Source organism: Martes martes, assembly GCF_963455335.1.
Source record: "Martes martes genome assembly, chromosome: 1".
NCBI lineage: Eukaryota > Metazoa > Chordata > Mammalia > Carnivora > Mustelidae > Martes > Martes martes.
The window spans coordinates 132498143-132521605 of NC_137888.1; the positions used below are offsets into that span (position 1 = coordinate 132498143).

Below are 23463 nucleotides of genomic sequence, written 5' to 3' on the forward strand. Positions count from 1 at the left end.
ACACCAAAATTTATCAACCATTTAATCATACATTAGTGTTTATAAACAAAGGGCAACTCTTTGTTAGTGACCAAGTCACCTGTCCTGACCATTGGTACAGCCAAAAGAGAGCAACAGACAGGGAACCTGGGATATTTCCCAGTCCCCAGCTCTCCATGGCTGAGGAATGTGGTAAGCAGAGGTAAAAGAGAAAGCAGGCTTCGGAGGTGGTGAATGCATTCCAACGAACTTTTCATACACCTTAATATTGTCCCTAAAACTTTATGTTTTAACTGTGGGCAAGAGTTCAGCAACTTTAAAAATGGAAAAACAACACTGAAAGTTATTTCTGCATCATATGGTAATATCAAACATTTAGGAAAAAAAAAATCCCACTCAAGAAACTGTTACATTCATAGTATCAAACTTAGAACAAATTCATACCTATTAGTTAAAGATTATAGAATAAAAATAAATGTGCTAAAGAAGTTTAAAATATGCTTACCAATGCCACAGTATAAAATATATATGCTTATTGATAGAAATTTAATTTTAGTAGTTTACATTTTAAAATATATACTTCAAAGTACAGTTTTTATGAAACCATAGTATACTACTATTAAATATACCATTTATTCTTAGAAACGAATTAAAAAGAATAGATTCTGATTACATTTTATACTTCTAAGTCTTGTAATGTAACTATCAAACATCAGGTTATATTCATTTTTATGATATTTAAAGCTTAATAATTTAATGATTTATCCATTTTAATTTATACTTTTAATCCACTTTGAACAATCTAAGGTGCCACTGGAGATCATCACAGTGGTCCTGGTTAAGTCAAATAGTAATTACAGAGCTTTCACTTTAAAGATGAGATTATTTTTAATTATTGAGTACAGTACTTAAGGTACCATACTTATATAATTATGGTACTCATTAAATGGTTATTGAAAGCTGAAATGTAATTTTAATGACAGCTACCTATTTTTCTTTGCACATTTTATAGTTGACAGATTAGTCAAGAATGTTGGTTCTTTTCAAAATCTTTACAGCTGTGCCAAAGTGTTTAGGAGGACAAGAACTGGACTGAGTCCACTTACTTTTTCTTAAAATTTTTTATTTCTGTGTTCCAAAATTCATTGTTTATGCACCACACCCAGTGCTCCATGCTATTCTTTTTTCAAAATGCACTTCAGGTTTTTTTTTTTTTTCATTAAACAAAAATCCTAAAATGGATTACAGCATTCAAAACTATTGCCAAATTTTATAGAAGAAAATTATCCAAAACCACTTAAATGTTTAAGATCAATTTAGCTGGGCATATTTTGTTAGTTCTTTGAAAACATGGATACTATAAGATCACTCATAGAACATACTTTATTTTCTTAAAAAATTCAATGGTATTATAATAAATAAACTAAAAGGATTTAAAGAAAATTACTCTGTTTCTTACTAAATGAAAATTTCTTACAACACATGTTATTTAACAGCTTGCAGACATTTCCTGTGAAACATTCTATAATCAGCATAAAATAAGTAACTATACCATACATTTAAAATATGAGCCTTCTTTCTCTTTAAAACTAAAGATTATAATTACTTAAATACAGAAGATCTCACCAATAGAATATTTCTTCCCTTCTGCTGATATTTACCAGATCGAATATAAAATCCTTCAAATAATTAAGAGACTTTCAGCTTTTTAAACTAGGTTTTGCCATCATAATATATTACAAAGGTTTTCTTCATCTTATACGCGTTTCAAAATGAGCATATCACATTAAATGTAACCTTCGAAGGATGGGAATAAGGAAAAAAAGCAGTTTTTCTTTTTTAAAAACATACCAAATAAGGAGTACAATTATTTTTCTGAATAGTATTAGAGAAAAGATTTCAGAGTTTGCTATATGGGGAAAAGGCAATAAAGTTTTGAAGCGGGAAAAACTGCTTTGTTTCTTCAAACCTCTAGTTGAAATTAATTATAGCAAATGTTTATGAAAACATCTGTTCCTAACAGTTATAAATTCTTAATTTTAGTATGGACGATTCCAGATTCTTATTTTGGAAGGAAACTGTCTGACAATTGAAAGATTTACAAAAGAACAGGCAGAATTTTTAATTCTGGAAAACTGTATATACAGTGTGTATATACTGCAGAGATTTTCATTTGTGTGAAACATTTGGAGGGGCTTGAAACTGGTAACTAGGAGAAATCAAAGACAAACAGAGGTTCCTCTTTGACTTAAGGTGTTATACAATAAAAACATATTTGTAATAGAAGGAGACATAAACCAATAATTATAAATAAAATGCTACTTTACTATGAACCTAATTTGGAGTAAGTATAATAAACTAAGTATTAATTTTATCAGGGATTTTAGTAAGTCTAATGCCAATACAATCATGGAAAGATACATGTAGTGTTCCCCAAAAATAACAACAGAGGGTGCAAGAGAGTTTAATATGATGTTTTTAGTTGCTGTTCTGATTCTTGTACTAAGTTGCCATAACTGTAACAAGGATGTAACGGTTGCTTTCAGATCTCTTTCCCTTCTTCTCTTTCTCTCTCTCTCTCTCTCATATACACACATACAAATACACACACAAGCATAGGTACATTATTACAGTAATCTTGCACAAAGGCCTTTAAATGACCAGACAGTACAAATACTTAAAAAGTGCTTTAAGATAACAGATCACCTTTCAGTTGCTTGAAAAGTAACTTAATTTTTAAAATGCAATTGTGATTTTTTTTTAAAGATTTTATTTTTTTTTTATTTATTTGACAGACAGAAATCACAAGTAGGCAGAGAGGCAGGCAGAGAGAGAGGAGGAAGCAGGCTCCCTGCTGAGCAGAGAGCCCGATGCGGGGCTCGATCCCAGGACCCTGGGATCATGACCCGAGCCGAAGGCAGAGGCTTTAACCCGCTGAGCCACCCAGGCGCCCCTACAATTGTGATTTTAAAGGTATTTCAGTATTTAATGTAAATTAACCAATAAGATAATCTAGATATACTCACTGAGGAAACTTTAATAAATACATAAACCACATACATATTATGTATGTTGCTATGTATATGTATATTGTGCAACATATATTCACAGGGATAGTTCATCAATTATTTGTGACAATTACAATGTGAAATTTACATAACAGACTAATTTCTCATTGGGAAATAACTTTGTAAAATAAATTCCTAGCACTCACAATTAAAATAAGTTGAGTGATTTGAAAAAAATACCTCTGTAGCCCAATTATTTTAAATGAGGATAGACAGAGCATATATTTTCCATTAGTAATTTCTAACATACATATATCTAACTTATTAAGCAAATAATGTGTATAATGGTGACTTAGATCTCAAAACAAGATAAATTCCAGATTCTTTTTTAACTTTTACTGCAGTCGTGTTTAGCAAAGGGCATTTATAATATCTACGCACTGTTGAAAATCATGCTAAATGAAGATTTACAAAAGACTTCGATAGTGCTTTTTATGTACAAACAGCTCTTTCATGAAGGTAGAACCAGATATTTTAAACTACTTTTTTTTTTTAAGATTTTATTTATTTATTTGGCAGAGAGAGATCACAAGCAGGCAGAGAGACAGGCAGAGAGAGAGAGGAGGAAGCAGGCTCCCTGCAGAGCAGACAGCCTGATGCAGGGCTGGATCCCAGGACCCTGGGACCATTACCTGAGCCGAAGGCAGAGGCTTTAACTCACTGAGCCACCCAGGCGCCCCTAAACTACTTTAGATTAAAAACTACCAGAGTAATGCTATAAACAACACATCTACTCAACTGGGCCCTCAGTTTACATCTCAACAACATTAAGTTTTAGAAGATCACATCATACTAGGTATGAATTCTAAAAAGTATCACATAATTTAAAATATAAGGTTTAACTCTATAAATTGTTACAGAAATGCCATCAAGTGTGTGCAATGAAGTAAGAGTGGAAAAAGGATTTGCTTTAAACTAAGTTGAAAACAAACCTATGGACAGCTACATTTAGTTGTGATAGGTTAATATGCCATAAATAGTGTAGAGACCTGAAACCTTTTAAATGAACATTATTACTGAAATGTTTTTTATTAGATTTAAATCCCATTCAAAGAAAATGCTTAAAAAAATCAATCAATTAAGTATATTCAAGTGCTGACATAGTAAGGCAAAGTATAATGACTCAGCATTGTCTATGAAGACAGTAGACACTGAGGACATTATCTCCACAGAGAGACAACAGTCTCTCTATACTAATTTATGTATGCTAAATATCCCCAGTGCTCAAGTAAACACAAAAAATTTGTCTATTTAATAATATTCCATTTTCTCTATTATTATTATCTACATTCTAATGATTTAATGGCCATATTTAATACTCGACATAATATTTAGAAGTTACTAATTTTTTTATCTCCAAAAATGTTTATTAGCATGATCAAAAACATTTTTTGAATAACGACAGAATTTCTAAACATGAAAGTGTCAGTGGCTCTACCTTATAACCAAATATTTGCAAGTGAATGGACAGCTTTATTGCCAGTCTTCCTTTCAACAAAAACAATAAATATTTATTGGTTCCATGTGAAGCTGTGACCATTGCTTTGACTGGGAATGAGTCCTTACTGCAATTAAGTATAAAAAATATCTTCCATAATTAGAATGTGACTTGTATTACTGAGTAAAGAGTTGATAAAAATCCTCAAAAAGTTGGGTTTTTGTTTTTTAAAAACATTCCTTTTATACACTACAAAGAAATAATTAGTAGTTTGGCTATTTAAATCACTACATGATATAGCAATGGTAGTCCCCAAAGGTCCTCCCTTCACATAATCACAAACACAGTCCCTCTTCTGGAGTGTACATTTTTGGGGTAGGCTCTGAAGACTTGAGCCTCCCAGTATTTATACTGGTTTAAAAATAGTAGTAGTAGTCATTACACATGTCGCCTTCACACAGGTATGGCAGTCTGGTGAAAGCTCTGGTAACAAAATCAGCTTTTCTGAAAACTTCAAGCAAGCTACTGACTTGTTCTTCCCAATTCTATCTCTTGGTTTCTAAAATTTCTGAAGGTTCCTCCCACTTATGTTTTCCACATAGGAATGAAAGGGTAAAACCAGAACAAGGATGACCCTGACTCTCATTGCCTCCAAGACATTTCTGGTATCTTTCAACACAGTCAGGGGCTGTCCAGCACATTTAAGCAACTTATATCATAGTGGAACTCTGTATTCTGCTATTCATTTATACCAAGCACTTTGTATTTCTTCTTCTGAAGTTGCCATATCATAGTTTCAGAGAATTCAATAGCATATATTTCTTCAAAATGAGGGTTCATGATTTTTCTGACTTCATCTCCAGCACCCAAATCTATAGGCTTTCCAATCTGGATTAATAATGTAGTCTCTAAAACTGACTGGTGAAAATGCAAACATTGAGCCTCCTCCTAGCATCCCAGCAATAGATATTCTAGACATAAACAGCCTGAAAACAGATGACCCAAGAGTGACATAACTGGACAAATAGTCTGATTTCTCAATGCTGTTAAGAACATCTGTGTTCCCTGATTAAGGTAACTCTAAACAAAGAGAGCCTGGAGTGATTCACATTTCTCTCTGTTGCACACCTACTACTTACTGGTGGTTCTCCTTCTTACTGGCCTCAGCCCTGCCAGCCTGTCAGGGCCACTTCTCATGTTTACATACATGGAGTGGAGAGGCAGGCTCCACAGCATCCACATCCTCCACGCAAGGCAAACAGATGCCAGGTTCAGGCACAGCCTGCCCACAGTTTCACCAAGGGCCATGGCCACTTACTTGGCTTACCGCCAGTGTTGGGATGAGGAGGAAGAGGTACCACTGCTCAGATTAGAGCTACTACACCCAACTTGTCCGTCCAGCCCCTTCAGGGCCAAAACAGGGGGTCAAAATTATTATTTTAAATAATATAAAGTCAGATGTAAAAAACAAATACACAGAAACTTTTAAATAAATAATATCTCAAATGGATAATTTTAAGAAGACAGTATTTTTGTTATTGCTATTAAATCATTAATAGAATAATTTTCAAGAAGAAAGCAGAGTGACATCAGTGGAGTGGCAGACTATATAACTCCAAACTCTCATCCTCCCAAAGAAATACTGAAAACAAGCAATAACTGTCAGAACCAACTTTGCAGTGATTCTGGAAGACAATCCAAGATTTACAAAAACCAAATGAACAATGAATGAAGAAAGAGACTTCTTGAAGGCTTTGTGGTATTGTTACTTGCCCTTACCCTACTCCCACCTTGGTACAGAGCAGTCTTTTTTTTTTTTTTTTTTTTTTTTTTAATTTATTTATTTGACAGAGAGAGATCACAAGTAGGCAGAGAGGCAGGCAGAGAGAGAGGAAGGAAAGCTCCCTGCTAAGCAGAGAGCCTGATGTGGGGCTCGATCCCAGGACCCTGGGATCATGACCTGAGCTGAAGGCAGAGGCTTAACCCACTGAGCCACCCAGGTACCCTGGTGCACAGCAGTCTTGAAGAAGGAGGCAGTTTCCAGTGTGGGAGACCAGTACTTGGTTCTGGAGGGAGCAAAGCAGACCACATTTGTAAACTACTATGTAACTCTATTTTAACTTACTTAGGAGCTACCTGAAGGACTAACAGAGAACATTCATCTCTTTTTTGTCTAATTCAAAAAGAGTGGTAGGCATTGCTCTTGAACATACTGCAAGCTAAATTAAGAACAGGCAGATGCATAGGGCAAAGGTTACAACTAAAACATTAAAAAGACCACCTAATGCCTGGGAGCAAGAGTTGGTGAGAGTTTCCTTGGGAAATTAAGACTTTAAAAAGCACCCATGTATATCGGAAAATGTATATGCCCAGTGCAAGCAGAAGAGCAAAACCTTCCACCTGAAGCTGCTCACTAAGATGAATGCAAGCGTGGCTAAATGATGAAGGACTGCTGCGGCACAGAACCAATCTGTAAACAGGAGAAGTTTTAGTTTTTTTGTTTGGTTCTTGTTCTTTTTTTTAGCTCCTGGCTTTCAAAGAAATACCTGTTAAAACCCTGGCTGAACATAACCTAAGAAATAAAAGAGTTCAGTATCTTCATATGCCAAAGAATAAATCTTGTCAGAAATTAAAAAAAAAAAAAGGACTGGGAAATAAGGGGCTAAAATGTTTAAGAATACAGAAAATTAGCAAATATCAGGGGTAACTAAATTTTAAGAGTTACCAAATTATAATATTCAAATTATCAGTTGTCAACAATAAAAAAGAAAATCACAAAGCACATAATAAAAAACAGGAAGCAAGGCTCATTAAAAAATAAACTGATAAAAACTACCCTTGAAGAAATCTAGAAATTGGGTTTATCTACAAAGATTTTGACATAACTATCTTAAGGAAGCTTAAAAAGCAAGAAGAAAACATGGAAAAAGAAAGGAAATTATATAAATAAATGGATAAACAAAATGGGATTATCAATAAAGAGGTGAAAATTATAAAAGGAACAATTTGGGGGACTGAAAAATACAATACCTGAAATGAAAAATTCACTAAAGTGGTTCAACAACAGGTGTGAGCTGGCAGAAGAAAGAAATAGCAAATAAAGATAGGACAATTAAAATTATGGAGTCCAAGAAGGAAAAGGAAAAACAATGAAGAAAAGTGATCAAAACCTAAAAGACCTGTGACAAAAATCAAGCAAATAAACATGCATTGTGAGAGCCTGAGAAGTGAAAGAGAAAGAGGCAGAAAGTATATTTGAAGAAATAATGGTCAAAAACTTCCCAAATTTGATGAAAGACAAAAATCTACAAACCAATAAGCTCAAAGAACTCTTGATATAATTAACACAGACACTCACATAAAGATATACAATAAGCAAACTGTTGAACGACAAGGAAAAAATCTTCAAAGAAGCAACAGAAAATATGGCTCATCACAGATTTCTCACTATGATTAATAGATGATGTTTTATCACAAAACATACAGGCCAAATGACAGTGGGATGATATATATTTAAAATACTTAAAGAAAAAGATGGTCAACCAAATATTTTGTATCTAGCCAAACAGATAGTGGGGTGTCTGAGTGGCTCAATGGGTTAAGCGTCCAACACTTGATCTCAGATCAGGTGTCAATCTCATGGTCATGAGTTTGAGCCCTGTGTTGGACTCCATGCTCAGCATGGAAAAATTAAAAATAAAAAATAAAAATAAATAAAAATAAAAATAAATAAAGAAAGAAAAGAAGGGAGGAGGAGGAGAGTTAAGACATTCTCAGAAACACAAAAGCAGAGAGTCTGATACTACTACACATACTGTAAATGAAAAGCTAATGGCAATCCTTCAGACTGAAAGGACATCAGACAATAACAAAGCTGTGGGAAGAAAACGATCTCTGATAAACATAAATACGTTAGTATATACAAAGCCAGTATTACTGTATTTAAGGTTTGTACTTCCCAACTTTATTTCCTACAAGATCTGAAACACAAATGCATAAAAAATAATTATAAATCTATGCTACAGAGCAACAATATATAAAAATTTAACTTGTAACACAATATAAAAAGAGAGGAAGAACACTTCCAGGGAAGATGTTGGAGTAGGAGGACCTCAAGCTCACTTGTCACAAGGATACAACTACACAGCAGTCACATCAGTGTAATCAACCCAGAAAATGAACAGAAGACTGGTAAAACAAACTCCACAACTAGATGTAGAGAACAGGCCACATCAAAAAGAGTAGAAAGGGCAGAGACATTGTGAGGAGCTAAACCCCAAATCTCTGGCCACCAAAGGTCAGGAGCCATGGGCACAATAAGGGGGTTGAAACAGAATACCATTCTGGAGAGCCTGCAAGAGAAAGACAAATCCTCTAACATTTGCTTTGAAAACCAGAGGGGCCAAATTTCATTACTTCTTATAACCAGCAGGATATAAAGCATTAAACTTTAAAAATCAGCAGGCTCAGTTCTGGGACAGCCAGGAGGGGGACAGGAAACTGAGTTCTTGCCTTTAAAGAGAGAGCACAAGAAACAGCCAGCAAAAATACAGCATAGAATGAGCATTTTGAAAAATACCTATGGCATATCGGAGGGAAAGTTATTCAGAGTTCACTGAGGGACTTCTTCAGGAGCAAAGAAACAGGCAAGTACCATTTCTCTCTTTCACTAACCAGGATAAACATAGGGTCACCTGCAGAAACCAGTGCAGTGCCTGCATTCATAACCTAACTGCATACACCATGCTCTGCCCCCTCCAGCTGAGCCTGCCTCAGTCCTGGTGCTTCAGGTCCCCTCCTCCAGAAGACCTGCAAAAATCTTGCCAACACTGCATCTCCCAACTGCACACTTTGCAGGGCCTTCATCCTTGAGGCAGTGAAGGTCACCTCCCATGGAGGACACCAACACCCTTTTAAAACTGTACCACTCATCTACGTGCACTCTGAAGAGTGTCCTGGCCATCCCCAGTCTCCACAGTGGCTATGTTCCTTGTGGAAGAAGAGGACCAGCACCATCTTGTTAAAAGTGTGTGCCCCACTCATGACTTTCAAGAGCAAGAGATATAGCTGACTTTTCTTTTTTTTTCTTTTTTTTTTATAGCTGACTTTTCTTTTTCTTTTTTAATAAATGTTTATTTATTTATTTGACAGACAGAGATCACAAGGAGGCAGAGAGGCAGGCAGAGAGAGGGAGTGGAAGAAGCAGGCTCCCCTGCTGAACAGAGAGCCCGATGTGGGGCTCGATCCCAGGATCCTGGGATCATGACCTGAGCTGAAGGCAGAGGCTTTAACCCACTGAGCCACACAGGTGCCCCTATAGCTGACTTTTCTAACACAGAGACAAAATGAAGAGAAAGAGGAATATGTCCCAAATGGAAGATCATGACAAATATCACAGCAAGAGACCTATATGAAACAGAGATAATTAATATGCCAGATAAAGAATTTAAAATAATGATCATAAAGATTCTCACTGGACATAAGAAAATAGTGGAAGACATCAGTGAGACCCTTAACAGAGAGATGAAAATGAATCAATTAGAAATGAAGAATTCAATATCTGAAATTAAAAATATACTAGATGAAATAAACGGTAAACTGGAGGAAGCAGAAGAATGGACCAGTGACCTGGAGGACAGAGTAATGAGAAGCAATCAAGCTGAACAGGAGAGAGAAAAATCATTTCAAAAATGAAAACAGAATTAGGGAATTCAATGACACTATCAAGCATACACATTATACAACATCCACATTATAGGGATCCCAGAAGGAGAAGAAAGAAAGGGGGCAGAAAATAGATTCGAAGAAATAATAGCTGAAAACTTCCTGAATCTGGGGAAGGAAACAAATTCAGATCCAGGATGCACAGAGATCCCCCAACAAAATCAATCAAAAGAAGGTCACACCAAGACACATACTAATTAAACTGGCAAAAAGCAGTGATAAAGTAAGAATTTTAAAATCAGCAATAGAAAATTAAAAGTTACATAAAAGGAAAACCTCATTATGGATAAAAGTGGATTTTTCAACAGAAACTTTGTAGGCCAGAAGAGAACGGCATGATATATTCAAAGGGCTAAAAGGAAAAATCTGCAGCCAAGAGCATTCTACCCAGCAAGGGCAATATTCAAAAGAGAAGGAAACATAGAGAATTCCTCAGACAAACAAAAGCCATAGAAGTTCATGACCACTAAATCAGCCCTACAAGAAACATTAATGGGAACTCTAGAGTAGAAAGGAAAGACCATAAGAGTAAGAAGTAGAAAGTACAAAACAGTAAAAATAAATGTAGTTGTAAAAATCAGTCAAGGGATTAACAAAATAAAAGGATGCAAAGTATGAGACTATATACCTAAAACACGGAGGGAAAGTTGTAAAGAACAGGCTGAAACTTAAGCAACCTTCAACCCAATATAGACTGCTATATGCAGAAAATGTTATATACAGACATAACAGCACATACAAATAAAAAAAACAGCAATATATATGCAAAAAATAAAGAGAAAGGAATCCAAGTATCTCACTAAAGAAAGCCAACTTATGATGACAGAAGAGAGAAAGAAAGGAACAGAGGACACACCCATACACACACGCACACAAACACACATACACACAAAGGATGTGAAAAGAAGGCTGGGGTAGAAATACTTATATAGAACAAAACTAACTCTGAAACACAGACTAACAAGAAATAATGAAGGACATCATATAATCAGTAAGAGGATAATCCAACAAGAAGATGTAACAATTGTAAATATACAATTTATACACTCAATATGGAAGCTCCCAAATGCATCTGTTAGTAAAAAATATAAAGGAACTAACCTAAAAATTTTTTTTTAATTTTTAAAAAAAGAACTAATCTATAATAATACAATAATAATAGGGGATTTTAACACCTCAATTATACCAAGGGACAGATCATCCAAACAGAAAATCAACAAGGAAGCAGTGGCTTTGAATGACAAACTGGACCAGATGGATTTAATATATATATTCAGAAAAAACAGCAGAATATATATTTTCTTCACATACATATGGAACATTCTTCAGAACAGTTCACATATTAGGTCAGAAAACAAGTCTCAACAATTTCAAAAAGACTTAAGTTATACATCTTAACTAGATGAAAATACAAAACAATAATAACAAAAAGAACTACAGGCACCTCTAATGAACACAGATGCAAAAATCCTCAATGAAATATTAGCAAACTGAATCCAACAACACATTAAAAAAAAGCATCTGCCACAATCAAGTTGGATTTATTCCTGGAATGCAAAGGTATATCAATATTTGCAAATCAATACATCACATCAATAAGAGAAAGGATAAAAACCATATGATCATTTCAATAGTTGGAGAAAAAGCATTTGACAAAGTACAACATTCATTCATGATAAAGACCCTCAATGAAGCAGGTTTAGAGGAAACATATCTCAATATAATAAAAGCCATATACACTCACAAACATCAGACTTAATGGTTAAAAACTGAAAGCTTGGGGTGCCTGAGTGGCTCAGTGGGTTAAGCCTCTGCCTTCAGCTCAGGTCATGATCTCAGGATCCTGGGATCGAGCCCCGCATCAGGATCTCTGCTCAGCAGGGAGCCTGCTTCCCCCGTCTCTCTCTGTCTGCCTCTCTGTCTACTTGTGATCTCCTCTCTGTGTCTAATAAATAGATAAAATCTTAAAAAAAAAAAAAAAAAAACAACTGAAAGCTTTTCTCTTAAGGTGAGGAACAAGACAAGAATGTCCACTCACACGACTTTTATTCAATATAGTACTGAAATACCTAGCTACAGCAATCAGACAAAACAAAGGCATACAAACTGATAAGGAAGAAGTAAAACTTTCACATTTCAGATAACATACTATATACAGAAAACCCTAAAGACTCCACCAAAAAACTTGCTAGAACTGACAGATGAATTCAGTAAAGTTGAAGGATAAAAAAATCAATGTACAGAAATCTGTTGCACTTCTACACACTAATAATGAAGCAGCAGAAAGAGAAATTAGGAGAACAATCCCATTTTGAATTGTACCAAAAGAATAAAACACCTAAGAATAAAGTGAACCAAAGAAGTGAAAGACCTGTACCCTAAGAACTATAAAACATTGATGAAAGAAACTGAAGATGACACAAAGAAATGGAAGGACTTTCCATGTTCATGGACTGAAAGAACAAAAATCATTAAAATGTCCATATTACCCAAAGCAATCTTCACATTTAATACAATCCCTATCAAAATAACAGAATTTTTCATAGATCTAGAACAAACAATCCTAAAATGTATGTGGAACTACAAAGACCCCAAATAGCCAAAGTAATCTTGAAAAAGGAAAACAAAAGCGGAGGTATCACAATTCCAAACTTCACGATTATATTACAAAGTAATCGAAGTAATCAAAACAGTATGGTACTGGCACAAATAGACACAAAGATCAATGGAACAGAAAAGCGAGTCCAGAATAAACCTACCATTATATGGTCAATTAATCTTGGCAAAGCAGAAAAGAATATTCAATGGAAAAAAGACAGTCTTTTCAACAAATGGTGCTGGGAACATTGGACAGCAACATGCAAAAAAATGAAACTGGACCACCTTCTTACACCACAGACAAAAATAAATTCAAAATGGATTAAAGACTTAAATGTGAGAAAGGAAACCATTAAAATCCTAGAAGAGAGCAAAGGCAGTAATTTCTCTGACAATGACTATAACAACATCCTAGATATGTCTCCTGAGGCAAGGGAAACACATAAAAATAAATTACTGGGACTATATCAAAATAAACACCTTGTGCACAGCAAATGAAACAACCAAGAAAGCTAAAAGACAACCTACTAAATGGGAGAAGATATTTGCAAATGACACCCAATAAAGGGTTAGTATTCAAAATATATAAATAACTTATAAAACTCAACACCCCAAAAACAAAGAATCCAATTTAAAATGGGCAGAAGACATGAACAGACATTTCTCCAAGACGACGTACAGATGGCCAACAGACACATTAAATGATATTCAACAACACTCATCATCAGAGAAAAGTACATCAAAACCATAGTGAGATATTACCTCACATCTGTCAGAATGGCTAAAATCAAAAACACAAGAAACAAGTATTGAAAAGGATATGGAGAAAAAGGAACCCTCATACTATGTTGGTGGGAATGAAAACTGGTGTAGGCACTGTGGAAAACAGTATGGAGGTTACTCAAAAAATTAAACATAGAATTACCACATGATGCAATAATTCCACTACCGGATATTTACCCAAAGAACACAAAAACACTAATTCAAAAGGATATATGCATGCCTATGTTTATTGCATCATCACTTACCACAGCCAACTTATGGAAGCCACCTAAGTGTCCATCAATAGATGAATGAATAAAGAATATGTTGGGGGGGTGTGTGTGTGTGCACGCACACATATATACACACAATGGAATATTATTCAGCCATAAAAAGGAATGAAATCTTGCCATTTGCAATGACATGGTTGGAGATACAGAGTATAATGCTAAATAAAAAGTCAGAGAAAGACAAATATCATATGATTTCATGCACATGTGGAAGCCAAGAAACAAAACAAAGGAGCAAAGGTCAAAAAAACAAAGACAGAGAGGAACTGAGAAACAGACTGTTAACTACAGAGAACAAAACTTATATTTACCAGAGGAGAGGTGGGTGGGAGGATGGGTAAAATAGGTGAACGGGATTAAGATTACACATATCTTGATAAACAGTAAAATACATGGAATTCCCGAATCACTATATTGTACAACTAAAACCAATATAACACTGTATGTTAACTAGACTCAAATTAAACTTTTTAAAAAACATAAAAAAGAGGGGCACCTGAGTGGCTCAGTGGGTTAAAGCCTCTGCCTTCGGCTCAGGTCATGATCCCAGGGTCCTGGGATCGAGCCCCGCATCAGGCTCTCTGCTCGGCGGGGAGCCTGCTTCCTTCTCTCTCTGCCTGCCTCTCTGCCTACTTGTGATCTCTGTCTCTGTCAAAAAAAAATAAATAAATAAAATATTTTAAAAAAAATAAAAAAGAAGGACAGAGCTAAAGAGGAGTAGATATTTTGTATACTATGAAGTTTTGGTATCAACTTTAAGTAGATTGTTATAAATTTAAGATGTTAAGTATAATTCCTATGATTAACTATAGAGACCATATCTAAAAAAGTTACACAAAAGGAATGTGAAGGCTTTCAAGATGATCACTACAAAAAACTAATAAATAAACACAAGAAAAAGCAGTAATGGAGGGAAGGAGGGGGAAGACGGGTACAAAACATACAGAACACAATAGCAAAATAGCAGAAGTAAGTACTGTTTTATCAGCAGTTACTTTAAACTTAACTCTATTAAAGTTTCCAATGAAAGGCAGAGATTACCAGAATGGATTAAAAAAATTACACAACTATATGTTGTCCACAAGATCCAAATCTTAAGATTCAAAGACACAAAAGATTGAAAGTCAAAGGGTAGAAAAAGATATTCTATGTAAAAAGTAGTCAAAAAAGAGATAATGTCGCTCTACTGATATTAGACAACATAGACTTTGTAAAAAACTGCTACCAGACACAAAGAAGGACATTATATATTGATAAAAAGGTCAATTAATCAAGAATATAATTATAAACATTTATGCACCAAACAATATAACACGAAACTATATGAAGCAAATATTAACAGAATTGAAGGGAGAAACAGTTCTACAGTAATAGTTGAAGACTTCAACTCACCATTTTCACTAATGGACAGAACACCTAGACAGAAGATCAATAAGGAAATAGAAAATTTGAATAACGATGTAGACCAACTAGACCTACCAGACATATATATCACACTGTTCCTGACAAGAACACACAATCTTCTCAAGTGCACCTGGAACATGCACCAGGACAGAACATATGTTCGGTCAGAAAACAAGTCTCTACAGAAAAAGACTAAAAGCATACATATCTTCTTCGAATATAAAGAAATGAAGCTAGAAGTCAACTGCAGAAGGAAAACTGGAAATTTTTTAAGTATAAATGCAAATATGTTTGTCTATAGATGGGGAAAAGACAAACAGATAAATATGTGGGTGGAGTCTATATAAACATGGTAGTTTTAACTTTTAAGGGAAAAAAATATGCTACGGATCATCTCTGGTTAAATTTTAAAGTAACTCTCAGAACAAAACACTTGCTGAACTGGTAAAATTAAACTGCCACATTCAGTTTAATGAAATTTTAAAGTACAGGCTTCATAACATCACGACTAAAAGTCTCAAGCAAGACCAACCTAAGTATATGTTCTACCATTTACTGGCTCTGTTATTTACCATTCAGTATCTCCGTTACTTCATCTGGAATGGGGAAGGTAAAGTTTCCACCACAGAGAGGGTGGTTACAAGGATTAAATAAGAAAACTCAAGTGAAGTGCTTAGTGTAGGCATGTAGCATAATGTAATTCCTCAATAAATGTTAGCTATGATTTTTCTGAACATATTAATCAATCCATTTAACATACTGGATACGGTGAAGGAATAAAATTAAAAGGCTATTCTATCTAAAGGAAATAAATTTATTTATAATTTAAATAACTGAAAATTGTAACTCTTCTAGTCATTAAAAAGCATTTCTCATAAATTTGACAATTAACAAAAAACTATTTAATGGGTTATATAATTCTGTACAAGTTCTGTGGTATTCTTTTAATATCTTTCCTGATGATCATCATCATACCAAATATTGAATATGATGATATAGAGTAGAAAAAAAATCACAAAATTAAATAAAATTACAGCCTTGAAATGTAAAGCCAAATAATGCATTAACTTAATATATGTTTCCTGAGACTGATAAAATTATACACAGATAAAGAACTAAGTCAATCTAGTAATAAATTAAAACTCATATAGGACAGTTTACAATATTACCCATACACCAGAATAAAGCAAGCTTTAAGAGGAATTATTAATGATTCTGCAAATGAATGGAAAAAAGGTCTAATTTCAGAGATAGTCACAACTATAACTATCTAACAGTTAACCTGTAATAATACACAAATGCAAATTTTTCTATTTATTATAATTGTTATTTCTGGGCATACTGTTATTTCCCCAGGCATTCCATAGATTTAAATTTGCCTGATGGTGGGGGACTGGTGGGGAAAGCAGACCAGGAATTAGCCAGGAAAACAGAATTCCAATGCAAACTTAATCTCTCTGCATTCTAGAATCCACATCTATAGAAAAAAAAAGGGGGGGGGTAGGACCGGTTCAGTCTAAACTCATGAACATGATGATCATCCAAATCACCTTGTGACAAGTAAGTAAAAAGAGAGTGTGCATGCATGTGTGTGGTGTGTTTGAGAGACAGCAAAGGTGAGATTGAGATAATGATGGTGGATCTATGATTCCCTACTTATAAATGGTTTTCTAATTATTTTGGTGATCCATGAGTCTTTTTTTTTTTACTCCAAAATAATAAGCTTCTACTGTGCTAAAAGTGAGTCTCCTATTGTAGAAGGCAATTTAATTTGCCCAAACAGGGGGGTATTGAGTATCTAATGTGATATCATTTACTGCGGACTATCATAAGCACAAGCTTCAGTCTCATTTTCCAGCAGTAGTAATGGGCTGACTGAGCTATGTCAACACTGTACATTATCTTAGTGTGACCAGTAGCATGTAGTGATTATTGGTTAAAGGGTGCAGACTGGAGGTGGCAAGCCTGTGTTTGGCCTGTATGTTCCTCCTGCAGACCACTTGGGCTTCAAAAGCACCTTCGTACAAGAGTTACACAATGCCAATGCTACAATTTAGATAAGTACAAAGCATATTTATACCAAGTAGATCAACAACAAATTTGAGAAGAGTTTCTTCAGAAGTAAATGTATTAAAAAAGAACATCTGAAAATATTTCTTTAAAGAATATTAAGGTCAAGGATGCTTATTACGTAATTTGCCCTCTGCTACATTTTTTTTAACAAAAATTCTAATAATGAATTGGTTTAGACCCTGATCAACCGAAATTTTTAGTTTAGCTACTAATTTCAACAAGTGTTTTAACAAAATGTCCCACCAAAAAACCAAACCAAAACAAAACAATAGCTTCTCAAAGAAAATCTAATTGATACTTAGGTAATTCTAACCCTGATGTTAAATTATGTTAAGTGCCTAAGTGAATATAACGAAAGTAATATACAAATTATTTGCTAAATAAAATGGAGTATATCTAGCATTGAAGTCCTATTTCATTTTCTATAAATCTTTCAAATAATAACTATAAAATATTTATATTAATTATTCTTTTTCTTCAATGTATAAAATAAGGAAATGCCTTTCTATACAGAACAGATTCCTTTGGGCACTTCCCATTTTCACTCTTGATTATAATCAATGCTAGATACTTTAAGATTGGTTTAACATCTAGTGAGTGGAAGACACGTCATAAAATGTAAAGATATCAAAAAAAAAAAATGTAAAGATATCCATTAACCAAAAATGATTAACTTAGCTAATATAAAATACATTTTTTGTATGAAAAATTGAAGTGAGAACTATTTGAAGGCTATAAATTACCATCCATGAGCTAGAGTAAATAATCCTGTTTATGTCTTAAATGACAGCTAACTGAGCAAGTTCGTATATCAAACATCTACTTAAAAAGTATAATGGGCATTATTAACTATAAATCTCAAAGTTCTGATAAAGAACCAAGGGTAAATATTCTAAAACGTATCTTTACTCTTACAAATGATATACTAAAATAAATCACATTAAAATACTGTAATTTCAGGAGACGTGGGTGGCTCAGTCAATTAAGCATCTGCCTTCAGTTCAGGTCATGATCTCAGGGTCCTGGGATGGAGCCCTGCCTCAGGCTCCCTGCTCAGCAGGGAGGCTGAAGTCTGGTTCTCCCTCTCCCTCTGCCTGCACTCCCCCTCTCATGCTCTCTCTCTGTCAAATATATAAATAAAATCTTTTTTTTCAAAAGCATTAAAAAATACAGTAATCTAAAATCCTCAAGCACAAATCAAAATTTTTTTTAATATTCACCATTTACTTTAAAGATTCAAAACAGAGCACCTGGGTGGCTCAGTGGGTTAAAGCCTCTGCCTTCGGCTCAGGTCATGATCCTGGAGTCCTAGGATCGAGCCCCACATCGGGCCCTCTGCCTAGCAGGGAGCCTGCTTCCCCTCCTCTCTCTCTGCCTGCCTCTCTGCCTACTTGTGATCTCTGTCTGTCAAATAAATAAATAAAATCTTTAAAAAAATAAAAAAAATAAAGATTCAAAACATTAACTGACCCATAAAAATGCTTTATTTTATAAGTTATATTTGTTATGACATTAAAGGATTACACTAAAATCTGATTTTTAAAGAGAAATTATAAATCCATAAGCTGATCTCTATTTATAATTTTATGATAAAGTATAATTATTTATCAATGGAGATGATTTATTAAACCTGATAATAACAAGAAATATGTAAAAGAAAAAATGTCTTCTCCTTAAAATTTGCTAGGAAATGTGCAATATACGAAATTCAACTATTCTTTTAGAGAACAAAAAATACCATTCAAAGTAGTTATTTATTGAGCATTTTATCCAAACATATTTAGCTATCTAAACAAATTGATTAATTAATAAATGCATTTCCTGATTCAAACTTCTATTCATGCATCTGGATCATGTGATAGTTTTTCTACTTATTTATTCTTTCAACAATTATGTGTTGAGTCTTCCGACATTTTAGTACTAGTGATCAATAGTAAGCAAAAGTTCAAAACCCATCCCTGACTTCCTTATGTTTGTTCCAAGTTCAGCAGAGGAGGGAGAAAGTCAAAGCAATGTACAATGACAACTTAGAAAAACATTATAAATTACATATTCTACTATATAATAACATAGGAGAGAGGAGAAGCCACTGACCAAAAAGAGGATAAAAAGTACTCTGCTAGAGATCAGCACATGCCAGGATTCTGTGAAGCTCATGTCAAGGATTTGGGTCAAGAAGAAATAGGAAGGCAGTGACAGAAATGTAAGGAGAAGCAGAACATAATAAAGTTTGAAGCTTTAAAAAGATCACTTGAACTTCAGGGTGAAGGAATTTGGGGGTGGGTATAGGGGAGGAGAGTGAATAGAAGAATACTGAATAAAAGTCCTTGTACTGTAAGGCAAAAAATGATAATAAAATAGCTATATTGGTTATATCATTCTCATAACATCTTAGAAATGGCAACTTTCCATTTTTAAAGCTTGTTAAGATTATTTACTGAGAACCTTCTATGTGTCAGACAGTTTTTAAGACATGGAAGTACTATAGTGAACAAAACAGAATTTAGTGTGGGGATGAAGGGAAGCAGAAGAAAACACAAGAAAATTAATTCTTAACAGATTATGTTCAGATAATTACAAGAGCTATAAAGAAAATGCAGCAGAAAAAAATAAAAAGAAAGTACAGCAGAATAATGTGAAATTCAGTGACTGGGGGAGGATGCTCTCTGCAGGGAGAGGTAATACCTGATTTGAAATTCTAGTAACAAGAAAAAAATCAGTTATTTAAATATCAATGCCAAAGGGTAGAACATGCAAAGGCCCTAGAGCAGAGGTTGGCTTTTAAAAAAGAAAAAAAAAAAGTCAAGATGGCTCAAAGGCTAGAACAGAGTTGTATGGGATGAGGTCTCTGGGAAAAGAAGCAGGCATTGAACTTGGGATTATATAGAGAGGAAGTCTAGATTTCACAAGTACAATGAGAAGCTACCAGAAGTTTTAAAATGATGAAAAAGATCTATTTCATGTTTGAAAGAGGATTCTAGCTGTGAACACCAGATTGAAAGTAGGGGGGCAAGATGGAAACTAAGAGATCAGTCAGGATCTACCCCATAGGATAACCTGATAAAATGGGCAAAAACAGCTGCATACTTAATTCTAAGATAGTTTAAATGAGGATCTGAAAATTGAAATCCTCTGAAATGATCCGAAATCATTCTTATGGTGGAAAAGTAAGTAACTGTGCTAGTATTTTATTTCTGTAAATAATGAGGATTATCTTAATTTGATTATTAATAATTTTATTTTTACAGACTGGTTTTTATATAGATCAGAAACTTGGTTTCTAAATAAGACAGACATCTGGTCAAACACACACACATAAAATAGAAATAGAAGAAACAGTAAAATAGCACATTATAGATTATTAGCAGGATTTCTAGTCCCATCCCCATGAAGGACCAGTGAAAGCCTCTCTCTCCCACTGATTTCAACTAAAAACTCTGGGCAAAGTACGAAAAGCCAACTTCTTGAGGACCCTGAAATATAACCAATAGCAGGCATTCTGGACAAGGACTCAAAGATACAGTGGTGGAGAATGTTCGGGGTTTTTTTTTCTCCTTCATCTCCCAGCTTGGAGCTCAGGTCAGAACTAAATAAATAGCAGGCACCGACAGCAAAAATTCCAATCCTGATTTACTGGCACTAGGAAAAGAATCCTCTTTTCTTTTCCCGTTTTTTCAATTCCAACCTTGCAACGAAGGCCAGGCCTAATTGTAGAACTACACTGCCATAGTTGGTGGGTGGTAGCAGTGGTGGGGGCATGTAAAACCCTGAGGAATAAAGCTATCTTTTCAGACAGAACACTAGGAAAGGAAGTCCCTAATGTGTGAACAATGAGGAACACCCATTATGATTTTTTTCTTTTCTCTCTCTTTATTTTGTCACTAAAGTGGGTCCCTTTGTGTGAAACTATATGATAGCATGAGAAGCAAAAACTGACAGAACAAGCCAATGGGAGGAGAGGGGAGAGGGGAGCGGTGATCCTGAAGAAGAATACACTAGACCAGGGGATTCTCTACTTCTATATGAATGGACACAAATCCTAAGTTCACCCCTAAGCTGTATATGCTCAAAACATACCCAAAGCAACACAGCGAAAGCTCTGAAAATTAATCTATGACATAAACTACCATCAAAGTCACAGACTAAACCCTAAGGGTTGCATGCAAGTTGGACTCAAAAAACATAGAAAAGAATTTGAGCACTGAACTGACACTGAAACCACCACCACCACCCACAGAAGGTAAGGCCAAACTTACAGTATGAACCTAATTGTGTTGGCTACCTGGGGGAGGGGAATAAAAATGGGAAAAAGAAAGGAGAAAGGAAGAAAAAGAAAATGTTTCTCTGGAGGATTTAACAGGATCTAGAGTTTTGAAACCAAATATTCAAAATGTTCATAATACAATCTAAAATTACTAGATATATCAAAAACGAGGAAAAACTCGCCAACTTTCAAGGTACAATACAGTCAGCCCTGAGATGACCCAGATGTTGGAATCCACAAAGATTCATAGACTCTACTAAACAACTTTTTGCCATGAAGCACACTCTTGAAAGACAGATGTTCACAGTAAAAAAAAAAAAAAAAAAAAATCATGAAGCAAAAAACTATTAAAAAGAATCAAATTAAAATTTTAAAACTATAAAGTACAAAGTATCTGAAATTTTTTAAAAAAGCAGTAGGTGAGCTCAAAATTAACATGGAATTGACAGAGGAACAACTCAATGAACTAGAAAAGAGATCAAAAGAAGTTAGCCAATCTGAAGAACAGAGTAAGATTAAAATATTAAAATGGACAGAACCTCAAAGAACCATGGGAAAATATAAAGCTTCTAGTAAATCTTCAAACTTCAAAGCTTTTTTAAAAACATTATCAGTATCATATTACCTAAATTATCAATTTACATAATCTTATTATATAAATTATATGTTTATATATAAATATATAGATATTATATAATCAATTTATATATCTCAATTATATAATCTAATTATCTTTGTAGTCATATTCAAATATGGCCTCGGCATAAAGAATAAAGATCTAAACGAAAAATGAGATTACAACACAATGTGGAAATTAATCTCACCCACTCTAGCTTTCACTTTTCTTTCATTTTTAGATTTATTTCTCCACTAAAAAAATGTATACATTAAAAACTTGTACATGTGAAAGAAATTACGAAGATAAAAATTAGCAAAAAACAGAGTTTCGAAAAAGAAGGAACTGAAAAAGAGAAAGGAAAAAACACCTATACTATAATTACATGGCAGAAAATATTTTTTTTCCTATAAAATTGAAGTTACACCCTATATAAACAATTCTGTGTTCTATTATCTCATGTATTGCAAGTGTAAGTACTTCTCCTCCCATGTTACTTTAAAAACTTATTTACAACAAAATTTTAAATAGCTGCATAATACAGTAATCAATTATGTTCTATAATTTAACCATTCTTTTATCAGTGGATATTTCTGTATTTAAAATTGTAAGCTGTTCTTAATAACACCATGATAAATATCTTTGTGCATAAATCTTTCCCTGGATACGCCTTAAGACACAAAACTAAATTCACTGGTGGAAAAGTACTAGCAAAACTACAAAATCAATGTAAACTGATAAAAATCACAAAATTTATACATGATTATTGTGGGAAACTTTAAAATGCAGATTCTTACAAGGAACAAAAAAGCCACCCACAGTTCTACCATTAACATTTTGACAGATTTCCTCAAATTTTTAATGGAATATACTATAAATTCTAGAATTTGAATGATTTAATACTATTATAAATAGTATGGTTTAATATATGGTTTAATACTATTATAAAACAACTTTCACGGGCTATACAGAATCTTAAACAATAGTTGATATTCACAGCGTTATTTATAAACCACCAAATACATTGATAAATATATTCCTACTACTGCTTACCCTAGAGCATACATATACAACTGTCCGTGTGAGCAGTAACTTGATGAAAGTCAATGCCTGAAAGAAGAACATCTACATGTTGTGAATTAGATGCTCTGCATTCAAGTATTACAGAATACTGGCTGCTGCCCCAAATCTTGTTTTCTGCTTTTTGTTGGGCCAGTGGCACTCCAGCTACAGACTATATTACACAG

General features: G+C 34.1%; 1 protein-coding gene and 1 pseudogene across 4 annotated transcripts in view; both read right to left on the reverse strand.

The window, feature by feature from the left end:
• TBC1D5 (TBC1 domain family member 5) overlaps window positions 1-23463 on the reverse strand; it is a 543265-nt gene that overhangs the window by 258453 nt on the left and 261349 nt on the right. The gene's annotated exons all lie outside the window — the stretch shown is intronic.
• LOC308351225 (protein-L-histidine N-pros-methyltransferase-like) lies at window positions 4902-5464 on the reverse strand (annotated as a pseudogene). The gene has a single exon. The product of its transcript is annotated as a protein-L-histidine N-pros-methyltransferase-like (transcript).